The following is a 13174-nucleotide window of genomic DNA, read 5'->3' as shown; positions in this document are numbered from 1 at the left end:
AAACTATCATTTTAGGAAACCACTCGGTTCCAACTTGCACAGAAACACAAACTTGGGGACTAAAATCGCATGCCAATAGTAGGTTTTATGGTGGTCAATCAGATGATTCAGAATAAATGCCTCCAATTTTTAGAGTATTATTATTAAAATGAAAACAAAGAAACATTTCTCGAAGAAAAGCACATTCTCAAGCAGAGTCTCAGACCTTGGAGAAAACATTCATACCATGTTCCCAGGGGTCTCTGGGGCCCAGTATGAAGGGCTCTGGCTGGGGGTGAGTACCCAAGCTATGGACTTAGACTGCCCTGGACACTTCCCTGTCCCAGCTCTGTCCTGAGCACCTCCCCAACAGCTGGCACACAGCAGGCCAGCAATTCAACTTTGTTAAGCACACAAATGAATGGCTGGATGAATTAAGAGGTTCATTCTGGCTTTGCAATTTACTAGCCCTGCATCTTTAAGGCGAGGTCCTTAATATCTGAGCCTTAGTTTCTTCATCTGTGAAATCTACAAAATTAGTCATGAGTCAATAAACTACTGCAAGAATAAAATGAGATGCAAAGCCTTTGGCAGAGTGATTGGTGCCTTCAAGGTACAGAATAAAAGGTAACTTATTGTTACTTTTCAAAAATGACTTTCATCTCACATCCAAAATATCTTCCCAGCTCTGCACACCTTCCCAATTCCGTCATGCCATGTTATGTTTTGGTAAATCCCCAGCACAAAGCCTGGCACCAGTAGGAACACAGAAAACATCTGTTAAAGCATAATTTAGCAGAAAGCGTCTCTGATTGGGAAACCCTGGCCTCGGATGAGTGCCAGTGGCTGAGGCTTCTAGCATTTCCTACCTCCTCCTCCATGGGAGGCCACCTCTTTGTCACAGACCCCAGCCCTCCAAACTGTACCTGGACATTCAAGGCCAGGAAGCTCACCTGTGTCCATGCCACAGGAAATGGGGTAGGGGGGGCATCTGCTCTGCAGAGGGTGGGGATGCTGGCTGAGCCCATCCCCCTGCTGCATAGACCTCTCCTCCCATTCTTTCTCACTCTATCTCTGGGGAGAGTGGGCCTCCCCCCCAGGCAGCGTTCCCAGGCTTCAGCAATAACAGGCCCTCCATTCTTCCCTGCCCTTGGCAGACCTGCCTCCTCCCACTACCACACTGTCTGCTGCTGCTCATGGGCAGCTGTCTCAATCCAAGGAGACAACGCAGACCTCTTTGCTCCCAGGTCTGGTGTGTCCCCTGGCCCTAGGAAGAAGAGGAATTGGTCTGAGTCTCCTGCCTGAGATAGACTCACAGGGTCACTCATTTCACCCTCAGGCTGCAAATATCATTGGTCTCTGGCATCTTCACAAACAGCACTCACTGACCACACTTTGTTTTTCCCAAAAGAGGGAGAAATCTGACATCTGCCCCTCCCAGATCTTCACTCCTTGGGCCAGGATCCAGCTATGTTCAGATGTCAACCCCCAGCTCCCTGCCTCAAGATTGACAGCCACTGGGAGAAGGGGGGTGCCTATCCCCCAAGTACAACACTCACTACCTACTGGGGATCCCAGCCGACCTCTATCTCCTCCTCACATTTGCCCATCAGATACTACTGGCAAGAGTCACCAGAATTCAACCCAGTCTGCAATCCACAATCCAAGGAAGAGGATGTAACGCGGCTATCTTTCACTTACCAAGTTTATCCAGCTATTTTCCAACTTTCTTTTTAGGGATCCTGAGCTCAGTCCTCAAGAATTATCTTCTGATGTCCCAGAGCTAGGCATTGGGAGCCCAGGGCCATAGCAGGGGGCTGCAGACAGGGAGTCCTTTTGTGGGCATGGATTCCTGGGGTGGGGTGTGCTTGATTTGAAGCATCACCCCCTCCTCTGGAGGCTTCAGTACTAAAATCCAGCCCAGGAGGGTCTCAGCCACAGCCTAGCAAGGGAGGCAGTGCTGCTGTCAGTAGCAGAATGTGTGGCTGTCTTTCTTAAAGGGACAGCCTGCCCCAAAAGCCCAACAAGGGTAGAAATGCTAGAGAGGAATGGGCAAGGGAGGATGAGCTAGCATTCTCTAGGGAAAGACTTTGAAGAAACACCAGTCTATGACTTGACACAAGCCTCATCCTGAGGTAAGACAAGCTTCTCCACTCCATGATATGAAACATGGAGGCAGAAAGACCCTTCCCCAGGGGAAGATGCCCTCCTGTAGCTCCACCTGTAGGGCTGAACTCACCCAGAGGGTGTTGTGATAACCCATGAGAAATATTAATTGTTTGCTATATACACAGCACTATCTTAAGTGCTTTGCATGAAGAAACTGATTTAGTTCCCATAAGAACTTTAGGAGGTAGATATTCTGAGCATTATTCCTATTTTACAGAGGAGGAAGCTGAGCCCTGGAGATAGTAAATTGCCAAATCTTACAGGTAATAGGAGGGAAAGTTAGGGTTTGAACAAAACTGATTCTACTGGAGCTCAGCCACTCATCTTCCACCAACCTTGTCTGGAGGGTAAATTTATTTTTTCATCTTTATGGTTTTCTGTATTTTCCACATTCTAAAATAAGCAGTTATTCTGTATCAAGAGAAAAAAAATAAAGATTCCACCTTCTCTCACTCCAATATTTCAACCAAGACAAGACTAGAGCAGGAAGATAAATGTATTCTACATGGAAGTTCTAAGAGGAAGAAGAGTAGCAAAATGAACAGGACAGTGCAGCAAGGCTGTGATTAAATCTATTTGAGTTAATTTTGCCTCAGAATAGATCCACAGGAAGGTTTTAAATAAAATTAAAGCAATAGTGTCTTCTTTCAGCCAAAACTGAAATTAAAAGTTTTTTTAAACCTGGTAATTGAAGAATTCGTGAAGTCCAGCTCCTTATATATTATCTAAGACCTTTCCTAATTTGATTTCCAGCTCCCTCTGCAGCTTCCCCCACATGGTCCCTCCCACCCCACCCAGCCACCAGGCCAGACTACCAGAGGTTTCCATAAGCCTCTCCAGCACGCTGCCCCTCGTGGCTAGGATGCCCGTTCCCTCTGCCTGTGAATTCTTTGCCATCTTTCCAGACCAGGTTAAATGGTCAGTGCTGCCATAGAGGCTTCCACCCCCACAAGCAGAGTGGACTGCTCCCTCCTCTGTGCTCCCACAAGCTTTGCCCATTCCTATGGACTGAATGTGTGTGTCCTCTCAAAATTCATAGGTTGAAGCAGAATTCCCTATCTGATGCTCTGTGTAGACGGGGCGTTTGGGAGATGATTAGGTCATGAGGGTGGAGCTCCCTTGAACAGGATTCATGCCTTTATGAAAGAGACTCCAGAGAGCTGTCTCATCCCGTCTGCCATATGAGGACACAGTGAGAAGGCTGTGTCTATGAACCACCAGACATTAACTCTGCCGGGGTCTGGATCTTGACTTCCCAGCCCCCAGAACTGTGAGAAACAAGTGTTTGCTATGTAAGTCACCCAATCTATGGTATTTTGTAAGAGCAGCTCGAACTAAGACACCATCCACTGTGGGTTGTTAAAGGTGCCATCACACTGTATGCTAATTAATTGAGCCTCTGTTGTTAACTTTTCTGTCCCCAGCACTAGTACTAAAATTTTGTGGAGTCAGGCAGCACATGATAGTAATTCTTATTACTGTTTGAAAGCATGTTTAGTGTTCCAGGCACTTCCTCATGAGTCATCTCATTTGAACTTTACAAAAATGAATGGGCATTAGAAGTGTCCAATGTTAGTACTGGAGGAGGTAAGTAGCGTTTGAGGTTCTTGTAACTCTGCCGTTTGGAGATTAGGTTTGGCCTTGAAGGCTTGGCCAAGCTCCCCAACCCATTTTCAACTGTTTCTACCCTCGTCCCCTTCCACAGGCCTCCCAGTGCTCCAACCCAACATCCTCTTGTCCTCAGCTTCCCTCCAGCCAAGCAGAGCACCACGGGGCACAGAGAGGATGATGATGATGATGATGCTCGCCAGCTGGAGTGTAGCCCGCATTCTCTGTGAGCTAGCCCCATGCAGTATCAGCAGAGCACTGATGAGAGGCCACATTTTCAGATTAGAACCCAGAACAATTCTGCCAGTTTTGTGGAAGAAAGCCCTGTTACACATCCTCTGGGCTGTACCCCCTGGCAGTGGGGTCACTGAGAGAGGGTGTGGACCAAAGGCATGCAGAATGTCAGAGCCAGAAGGAACCTTAGAAATCACATTGCTCAGCCCAAATCTAGACAGAGAAATGAGAGCCCAAACTCGGGAGGGACTTGTCAGAAACACAGAGTTACTAAGTAGCAAAAAACAGAGTGACAGCTGGCTCCTGCGCCCTTTCCAATGAATCTGATCCAAACAAGAAAAAAGCAACCTAAAGAGTTTATACTATAAAAGGATGTGACAAAGGCCAAATTAATTGCAAGGCATTCTTCAATTACATAACACACAAATAGGTTTCAAATGCAACACCACACACAGAAAACATGTTACAAAGAAAACAGTACAGAAGAATAACAGAGGAAGATTTTCAGTAACAGTATTCAAATTTAGTCAGCCTGGAGGTCAGGTCATGCTGCATCCCACCTCCTTCCATGACCTCCACTATGAACAAATCGAGCAGGTGGAGAGAAGTCTAACACTATTTCTGTACTGTGTTAGTAGAATGCATTAACATCAAAGTACCACAAATTAATACTTTTTTTCATCCTCAGATAAAATAATTTATAGTTGTGCTAGTTGTTGATTCGTAGTCAAATACTGTTGGTCCCCACCCCCAAGTGTACGCAGCAGATTGTACTTCCTGGGTATTTGTGTTGGGTGGGGCCACGTGACTAATTTTGGCCCATTCACTGAAAATAGAAGGTGAGTGTTATAAGGTTAATTTTGTGTGTCCACTTGGCCATGGGACCAGGTATTTGGTCAAACACCAATATTCAGGTTGCTGTGAATAATTTTTTTTTTTTTTTGAGACAGAGTTTCATTCTGTCACCCAGGCTGGAACACAGTGGCATGATCTCAGCTCACTGCAGCCTCTGCTTACTGTGTTCAAGCAATTCTCCTGCCTCAGCCTCCCAAGTAAGCTGGGACTACAGGCATGTGCCACCACCCAGATAATTTTTGTATTTTTAGTAGAGATGGGGTTTTACCATGTTGGCCAGGCAGGTCTCAAACCCCTGACCTCAGGAGATCTGCTCGCTTCAGCCTCCAAAAGTGCTGGGATTATAGGCATGAGCTACCATACCCAGCCAGAATTTTTTTTTTTTTTTTTTTACAAGAGATGAACAGTTAAATCAGTAGACTCTGAGTAAAGCAGATTCCCCTCCATAATGTGGGTAGGCCTCATTTGATCAGATGGAGGCCTTCACAGAAAGTGACTGAGGTCCCCTAATGAAGGGAACTTTACCCCCAGACTACCTTCAGTCTGGAGCTGCAATGACAGCTCTTTTCTGGGTCTCCAGCCTGCTGGCCCGTCCTGCAGATTTTAGACTTGCCGGTCTTAACATCATGGGATCCAATTCCTTAAAATAAATCCAGATATATACATAGAGAGATGCTATTGGTTCTGTTTCACCACAGAACCCTGACAAACACAAGCATCATTAGTGGTCTAGAGCTTTTAATTGTGAGGACGAGACTCCCTTTTCCTTTAGAACAGCAACTGTCAACACTGAAGATGGGCCTGTTCTGCCAGCCTCAGTTTCTGAGGAACTATAACAAGCAGAGCCCCTCTGTGGACCCACTACAGACAGGTAGCAGGAGTAAGAAATATACCTTTGTTGTTTTAAGTCACTGAAATTTGGAGATTGTGTGTTATTAAGCATAATCTTATAATGACTGAAGCGCTCGCTGCTTATCTTAAAGACATTAGGGTGTGAGGAGAGAAATCCAGAAAAGTAATGGAACCAAAAAAGGATTTTGATCCTGGCCTCCCAGAAAGATTCCCAGACACACGGCCCTTCTTCCAGCTGCACAGCTTCTCTGTTGTCTATCTTGGGATCCTGGGATCTTAACCCAGGATCCAGCCACGGTTGTGTAAATGCATCAAAGGTACAATCTCACTGATGAAACTTCCCTAGAAAATGTTCAGAGCTCTGCTGAGGAATCTGACCTGGGCCTAGGATGGGAAGCCCTCCAAATACCAAAAGTTTCCACTACGGCAACAAGAATGTTAAACATGATTTTAAAAATGTTCTCAGTAAGAGAAATATGATGATGAGTATTTATAAGCAGAAAACCAAAGGCCATTCCCCTGTTCCTGTGAGGTTTCACACCACATGGGGAGGGTCAACGGATTACAGACGGTACTGGAAACAGACCTGGATGTCTTCGGCTCCACTGCAGATGGGTTAAGTGTGGAGCCCAGGAGAAAATGCAGTCACAAAGTGCTGATCATTCTCTTTAGAAACCAAGGGTGACCCAGAGGCTGCTGGGACTCCTCCATATCCTCTCAATGAATAAATCCAAGTCCCTGAACTTAAATACTCTACAGAGATAAAGTGTGGGGTAGAATAAGATATAAAGGACTCAAATTATTACAGGACACATTTGGCTTAGACCAGCAGCTCTCAAAACTGAGGGTGGCTCCTCATGACACCCCCTACCCCCAGAGACACCTGGCAATGTCTAGAGACATTTTGTGGTTGTCATAACTAGTGAATGTTACTGAGATCTACTGGGTAGAGGCTAGGGGTGCTAATAAGCCTCCTATAATACAAAGGATAGCCCCCCACAACCAAGAATTATGAGGTCTAGTATCAAGGTTGAGAACCTGTGGCTGTGATTAAATCCCTAGTTATGAGGGTGTGAAGGTTTAGAACAAGAGCAGAAGGAACATTTATAGAGTAATATGCTCCTTTGGAAACAATACACTGTGGGACCTCAGACCCGCAGTATCAGCATCCCCCTTGAATGTGTTAGAAATGTGCAGCCTTGGGCTCTGCCCCAGACTCTTGGATCGAATACTTTCTCAAGTATTTATTGGCACAAAATACAACACGTGATTCATATACCTATAGAGAGAAACCGAAACTATCACTACAGCATCCTGAGAGGTAGTACAGTTCTTGTCAGTAGGAAAAATAAATCTTCATTGCTACTCTCTTCTCCCTGTGAGGGAGGAATCCAGCATGATTCAGGGTAGAAGGTCCACTCTTTGGAAGTTGTGTTTGGATTTGCAAAGCAAACCGAGGAGCAGTGGGGCTGGGGAGTAAAGCCAGCTGAATTACTCAATGTAATAAAGAGAGGGACCTGTTTGAGTGAGAGGCTGGTGAGCAACAAGGGAGAGAGGAAGAAGACCAAATGACATAACCTTTGGCCAAGCAATCTCTTTTAGAACAAGGTTGTCCAGTATTCAATTCAGAATTGTTTTAATACCAATACCCTTGGTCTCTCCAGACCTCCTTAAAGTTCACTGCATTCACGAATCCATGTGTAAATGGGGTGTATGTGTGGGTACCAGGGGTACAGGGGTAACTGCACATCTGGGTCAACACAGTGCAGAAGAGTTCATGTTGTACGAAACCAATGAGAGTTAGTGTTTCCTGTGGGCTTACTGTGTGCCAGGCACTACTGTGTAAGTATTTAATACCTAACAGACATGGTCTCATTTAATGCTCACAGCTGCCCTATGGGGAATACCATTGTTACTTCATATTAGGGATAAGAGGTCTGCAGCAGAGGGAATTTAAGCCACTCGCTCAGGGACACCCACACAATGAGTAAGCCTTAGAGACAGAATTGAAATCTCAGTAATCTGGCTCCAAAGTCCATGTTGTTCATTTCTGGGCTGCCTTGCTCGTCACCTAGGGGTAGTTAATAATCTTAATGAATGAAATGGAAATAGAAACTCAGAGCCAGAGGTGACGTAAAAAATATAAGCCACCACCACTTATTTTGGTATCTCTAGACCAGCAGTTCCCAGACTTCAGTGTGTACCGGGATCACCATGTGAGCTTGACAGGACACAAACCGCTGGGCTGCACCCCTACAGCTTCATCCAGGAGCCTTGGGCACAGCCCAAGGATGTGCATTTCTAATGAGTTCACAGGCGATGCTGATACTGCTGGTCTAAGGTCCCACAATTTGAGAACCACTGCCCTCTGCTTGTCGCAGTGAGATTCAGCTAATTTATTCTGAATCTCAAACACAGGGCTCCTCAGGTGATATCTGTTCACAATATCAATTACTGAGTGGTTCTGAATTGAATCAGGCTAATAATGAAGAGAAAGAGGGAGGAGAGGGATGAGCATCCAGTGGAATTAACCTGGAAGACTTCCTGGAGGAAGAGCCACATGGTGAGAACAGACAATGAAGTTACAGATTTCCTCAAATCTCCTTGATAATCCATATAGCAGGACTCGGGCACCTGGGTTCCCTTCCTCAACCTCCCCTCCCTAAAACTGCTGGGAGGATACCCCCTCGTTCTTTGGTAAGTCAATCCAGAAAGTCTTAACAAGAAGTGAGGAATCAGGAGACATTCTCTTCCATGGCACTAGAAGCTCCCTAGGATGGTGATTAGGAGAAAGATGAGCACATCTGAATCACAGCTCTGCTGCTGTGTGACACGGATCTTACTCCAGGTCCTTAACTGCTCTAAACCTTAGTTTCTAAATCTGTAAAACAGAGCAACTCACCACCTGAATGTTAGAGGCGTAATAATCACTTGTATGTGAAGCGCCCACCACACTGCTCACCCAACACCAACCCCAATAATGGCATCAGAGCTCCATCTGTGGCCAGGAAACCAAGCCAAGGTCAAAGGTGAGGCTGGCTTTGTTACTGCTCCCAACCCACACAGGAGCTGTAAGGTTGAGGTTTAGATCCTCTTCATCTTCTATCATTTAAAACAGTCTTCAATCTTTTGGCTTCCCTGGGCCACACTGGAAGAAGAATTAATTGTCTTGGGCCACACATAAAATACACTAACACTAACGATAGCTAATGAGCTTAAAAAAAAAAAAATTAAATTAAAAAAATAAAACTTTGCAAAAATCTCATCATGTTTTAAGAACTGTTATGAATTTGCGTTGGGGCTTATTCAAGGCCATCCTGGGCCACATGCAGCCAGTGAGCTACAGGTTGAATGAGCTTGATTTAAAAGATCCTCCATCTCCCTCCATCTCACAGAGTGTCAGCTGGTCTTTTAGGGCCCCTTTTCGCCAGTTCTCAGTTTCCTCTCTGCCAAACACTGCCCATGACCATCTTCCACACCTCACTAGCCTTATCTCCGTATTTACAAAGTTGGCAATACTCGGCAGAAGATAAAGCCACAATACAAAACTGTCTAACATCTGCACATGCGATATGTACTCAACCATGCATTTACAATCTATGTGGAGAGAAAAGACTGGAAGTATTAGTGTCAAATGTTAGGTGAAATGGGAAGGCAGATTCTCCAAGTGTGGTTTGTGGCCAGGTGGGAAGCTGGGGGGAAGGGGGCAGAGGAACAGAAAGACTGAAGTCCCACGTCAGTGCCCTGTGATGGGCTCATAAGCCAAGTTTATTTTTGTTTTCTGCTGCTATGTATTTTGTGTAATACTTCCACGTTTCTTTTATAATAAAATAGGGAAAGTTTTTTTTTGAAAAAAGAAACTTCATATCCTCCTGAAGCTTTTCTTGATTATAACCTACTCCACACGCACTGCTCACTCAACTCACGTGCTTCCTCTTGGCGCCCGTCCTGTTTCTAGCCTATGAATTTGCATAACACAGCCATAAGAGGTTGCTCTCTAAATGCTCTCAAGCAGATTCCCTATTCATTTACCTTAGATCTTCTGATACGCTGAGCTGCCCCAAGGTGGGGGGAGATTCTTCCTCCTAATGGAAGAGCAGCCAGAACCCATTGCTTATGATTCACTCTTGGGGGATCAACCCCTACCCCAAAAACTCACCAGAGGACTCTTCATGCAGTAAGTACTCCATGCCAAAAGAAATTGCACAGAAAGTGGCCTGTACGTGAAAAGAACTACGTGTGTACACACACACACACACACACACACACACACACACACATACATACACACCCCAATCTGCCTCTTCTTTCCTTCTCTCTCCAGAGGAAAATGTCATCCAGTTAGTGCCCTCAGATGAACTGGGAAGGCAAGCTCCCCGGTTGTGGTTTGTGAGGGGTGGGTGGCTGGGGAGGGGAGGTGGCAGGGAGAGCCAATCCACTTCCATCTGGCGCTGAAATCTACACTTATTTTCCTGGACTGGACTACGATCCCATTTCCCAATGTGAGGAATTGTGCTCTCTTGGTGACACACACTTTCCCCCAAGAATGCTTGGCTTTTCAATGAGGAATTCTTGTATATTTGGGATTCTTGGAAACAGGACAAAGACTAATGAATTGCTGGCTCTATCCTAGGTTTGGAAACCCTCTAGAACTCACAGGAGCTGGAATAGGACAGGGGCAGGCTGGAAAAGGGAGTTGAGGGTGTGTTTGCAGCAGACAGGAGAGCAGCAGGATTGAGATGCTGGACTAAATTGTTCAAGTTACAGGCATTCCAAAAGCTACCTGCTGACCCCAGAGTCAGAGGTCACCATCCATACTAAGAATAGAAGGCTGACAGGGGCAGGGTGGGAGGCAGGGGATACTGAGTGTTTGTGGAAGCTAGAATTATAACTAAGCAGAATTCAAGTTCATCATGAAGTGAAATGGTTGGGACCCATGGGGTACAGTACAGAAAGCATGGGTACTGGAGTCAGGCACACCTTACTTAGAATCCCCTCTGTACCACAAACTAGATGTGCAACTTCAGGCAAGTTGACTAAATTCCCAGAACCTCAGTTTCCTCTTCTATAAAATGGGATAATGCCTACTTTGCAAAGCTGATAGAATGAGATGTGTTCAAATGTGCAAGGGCCTTGCCCAGCGTTTGGCACATACTAGGCCCTCCATAAATGGTAAACATTATTTGGAGAATTTGAAGAGTAGGAGTATAGCCCTGAATTAACTGCAGACGGTCTCGTGGGTCTGGCCAGAGAGTGGGAAGACCTAGCTCCTGGGGGCCATGGCAACAAGGCTTATAGTCCCCCGTCACATGCTCTTTGAGGCCCTTTGTCAGTTCTGGCAGGTTTGGGCTATACCACCCTGCCCTATGCCCCAGCTACAAATCCTCTGTAGCCTCAGCTGCTTAAGTCCAAAGGGTAAATGTGTGGGTTCCAGGTCACCAGAATGAAATCACAGAGGGTCTACAGGGGCTCTGGGTTCTCAGTTCCCTCAACTGCCAGGAAGCAGACCGGCTTCCAGTAACCATTAGGCAATCATCCAACCCTGCTATCTAGGGAGCTCTGTGACTTCTCAAGCCATCCAGGAGAAAGCCAGGGCCAGAGTTCCTGCCACCATCCTCAAATCCCCCCAACACCCCCTGCCAAGAGCTCTCGTAACCTGGGCAAACAGACCACGGCCCCCAGGGTGTTCTCAGTCTAACAGAGAAGGCCAAACACAGACATAAAAGACTTCAGAATACAGAAAAACAAGGGAGAAAGAAAACAGTTTTCTTTCAGAGGAGCTCATATATGCAGAAGGATCATGAGGTGATTTAAGGAATCCACATTCCATGGGGTAAATCCAGGCAGACGTTCCAGAGAGGAGGGTGCCGGGTGGGGTTGCTGTTTAGTGTTGCCCACAAGCTCTCCCCAAAAGTCCCCTCCTTTACTCTGTGGCCTGCCTGGAGAACAGGCACTTTGTCCTGAAATAGTCGATGTACAGAACCCTCCCATCGCAGTGATGCTTGGGGTGGCTCTAGTTACAACAATAAGGGTTTAAGAACTGGAGTGCTTGCAATGGCAAAGGCAGAGAGAGAAAACAAAACAACATCCACATGAGGTTTTCATTTTCTTTAGCCACGTGAGAATGGCCCTGAAGATCCAGCTATAAATACCCAGCTGCCATTGCCACAAGATGGAAAATCTCTCTTGCTCTCACACACACACACACACACACACAGAGAGAGAGAGAGAGAGAGAGAGAGAGAGAGAGAGAGAGAGAGAGAGAGAGAGAGAGAGAGAGTCAGTCCCTTCTGGTTTGCAGGCTTACAAATGCAAATCAAAGTTTCTAAGAATATCAGCCTTGAGAAGAGACAATGCTGGACTCCTTATGTGAAGTGCCTTGTAATGAGGCCTCCTCAAACACATCTGACAGGACTTGCAAGGCGTGTCCCACAATCATCATCAGGGCAGAATGAAGAGCTGCCTCCACACACCCAGGCCAAGCCAAAGCCCACCAGTGGCCACAAACTGGGCTGAGGTGAAGGGTTTAGTGTGAAATAAAGAGCAGCCTGCTTGACCCAGGACACTGTGGACTACGTTCCCTAGAAGCAGAGCCTCGGACAGAATGGGTGTATGTGTGATTTGGTGAAACGGAGCTCTCAGGAGGAATCAGAAAGAAAATGAGGGAAGTGGGAAAAGAATGTGGTTTCAGGTGAAGTCTAACTTCAGTCTCATCCTGTGAGGAAACCTGATGGGTGACTTGAATGGGGACACGAGACACATTTGTTCCCCTAGGGGCAAGGAAGCAGGGCTTTTCCCCTTTCCTAGTGAGTCATTGGCCACAGGATATAGGAAAGAGGTGAGCTGGGGTGGGGCAGGTGGGTGTAGCTTCCAGGTACCTCTGGGTAGAGGGTGATGGAGAACCCAAGGGCAATCCACACAGGTGCGAACCCTTAGCGGGAGCACCCACAGCAGCAAGTGATCTGGGCCGGGTAGCAATAGTATTTTCTACAGAGAGTTTGCCAAACCAAGTGGCTTGTTGCTTAGAATGTTTTTCTATTGATTACAAAGCTTTTTGTTTTGTTTTTATTTTGTTTTACTCGGGAAGGTTTTAGAATTAGCCTGCTGAGGAAAGAAACCAAGGTTTGACTGACGTGACACGCGATGCTCATTGCTCACCTACTGTCTGGTCTCGTCTTTCTTCCTGTGAATAGGTCCCTGCTTTTGTCTGCAGCAGCAACATGCCCAGCTAAAAACCTTCAGCTCCCCCCAGACTCCATTGCAGTTTGAGACCTTTAGTTAACAGAACTTTGATGTGTATGGACAGGACTTTCAGAGAGGCTTGTTAAGGAGACCAGAAGTAGCTGGCATGCACTTTTTGTGCTTTGCCACTTTCCTCCTGCCTGGAATGCAGATGTGAAGATGGAGGTAATGCAGCCACATTGTAACCATGAGGCAATGAGCGCAAAAAGACAAAGGTTCCATTCTAAAGAAAGCT

General features: G+C 46.2%; 1 protein-coding gene across 13 annotated transcripts in view; it reads right to left on the bottom strand.

Annotated features, from left to right (window-relative positions):
- DAAM2 (dishevelled associated activator of morphogenesis 2) overlaps positions 1 to 13174 on the bottom strand; it is a 151283-nt gene that overhangs the window by 87751 nt on the left and 50358 nt on the right. Inside the window, exon 1 of one of the 13 annotated variants that reach the window (XM_078369102.1) lies at positions 1681 to 1923. The exons of the other annotated variants lie outside the window; for them this stretch is intronic. The gene's annotated coding sequence lies outside the window, so the exon portion shown is untranslated. Of the gene's footprint in view, positions 1 to 1680; positions 1924 to 13174 lie in introns of those variants that run through there. 13 annotated transcript variants of the gene reach the window in all.

This window comes from Callithrix jacchus, chromosome 4, assembly GCF_049354715.1.
Source record: "Callithrix jacchus isolate 240 chromosome 4, calJac240_pri, whole genome shotgun sequence".
Classification (NCBI taxonomy): Eukaryota; Metazoa; Chordata; class Mammalia; order Primates; family Cebidae; genus Callithrix; species Callithrix jacchus.
The sequence above is the reverse complement of the archived record's forward strand: the minus strand, read 5'-3'. Positions and strand labels throughout refer to the sequence as shown.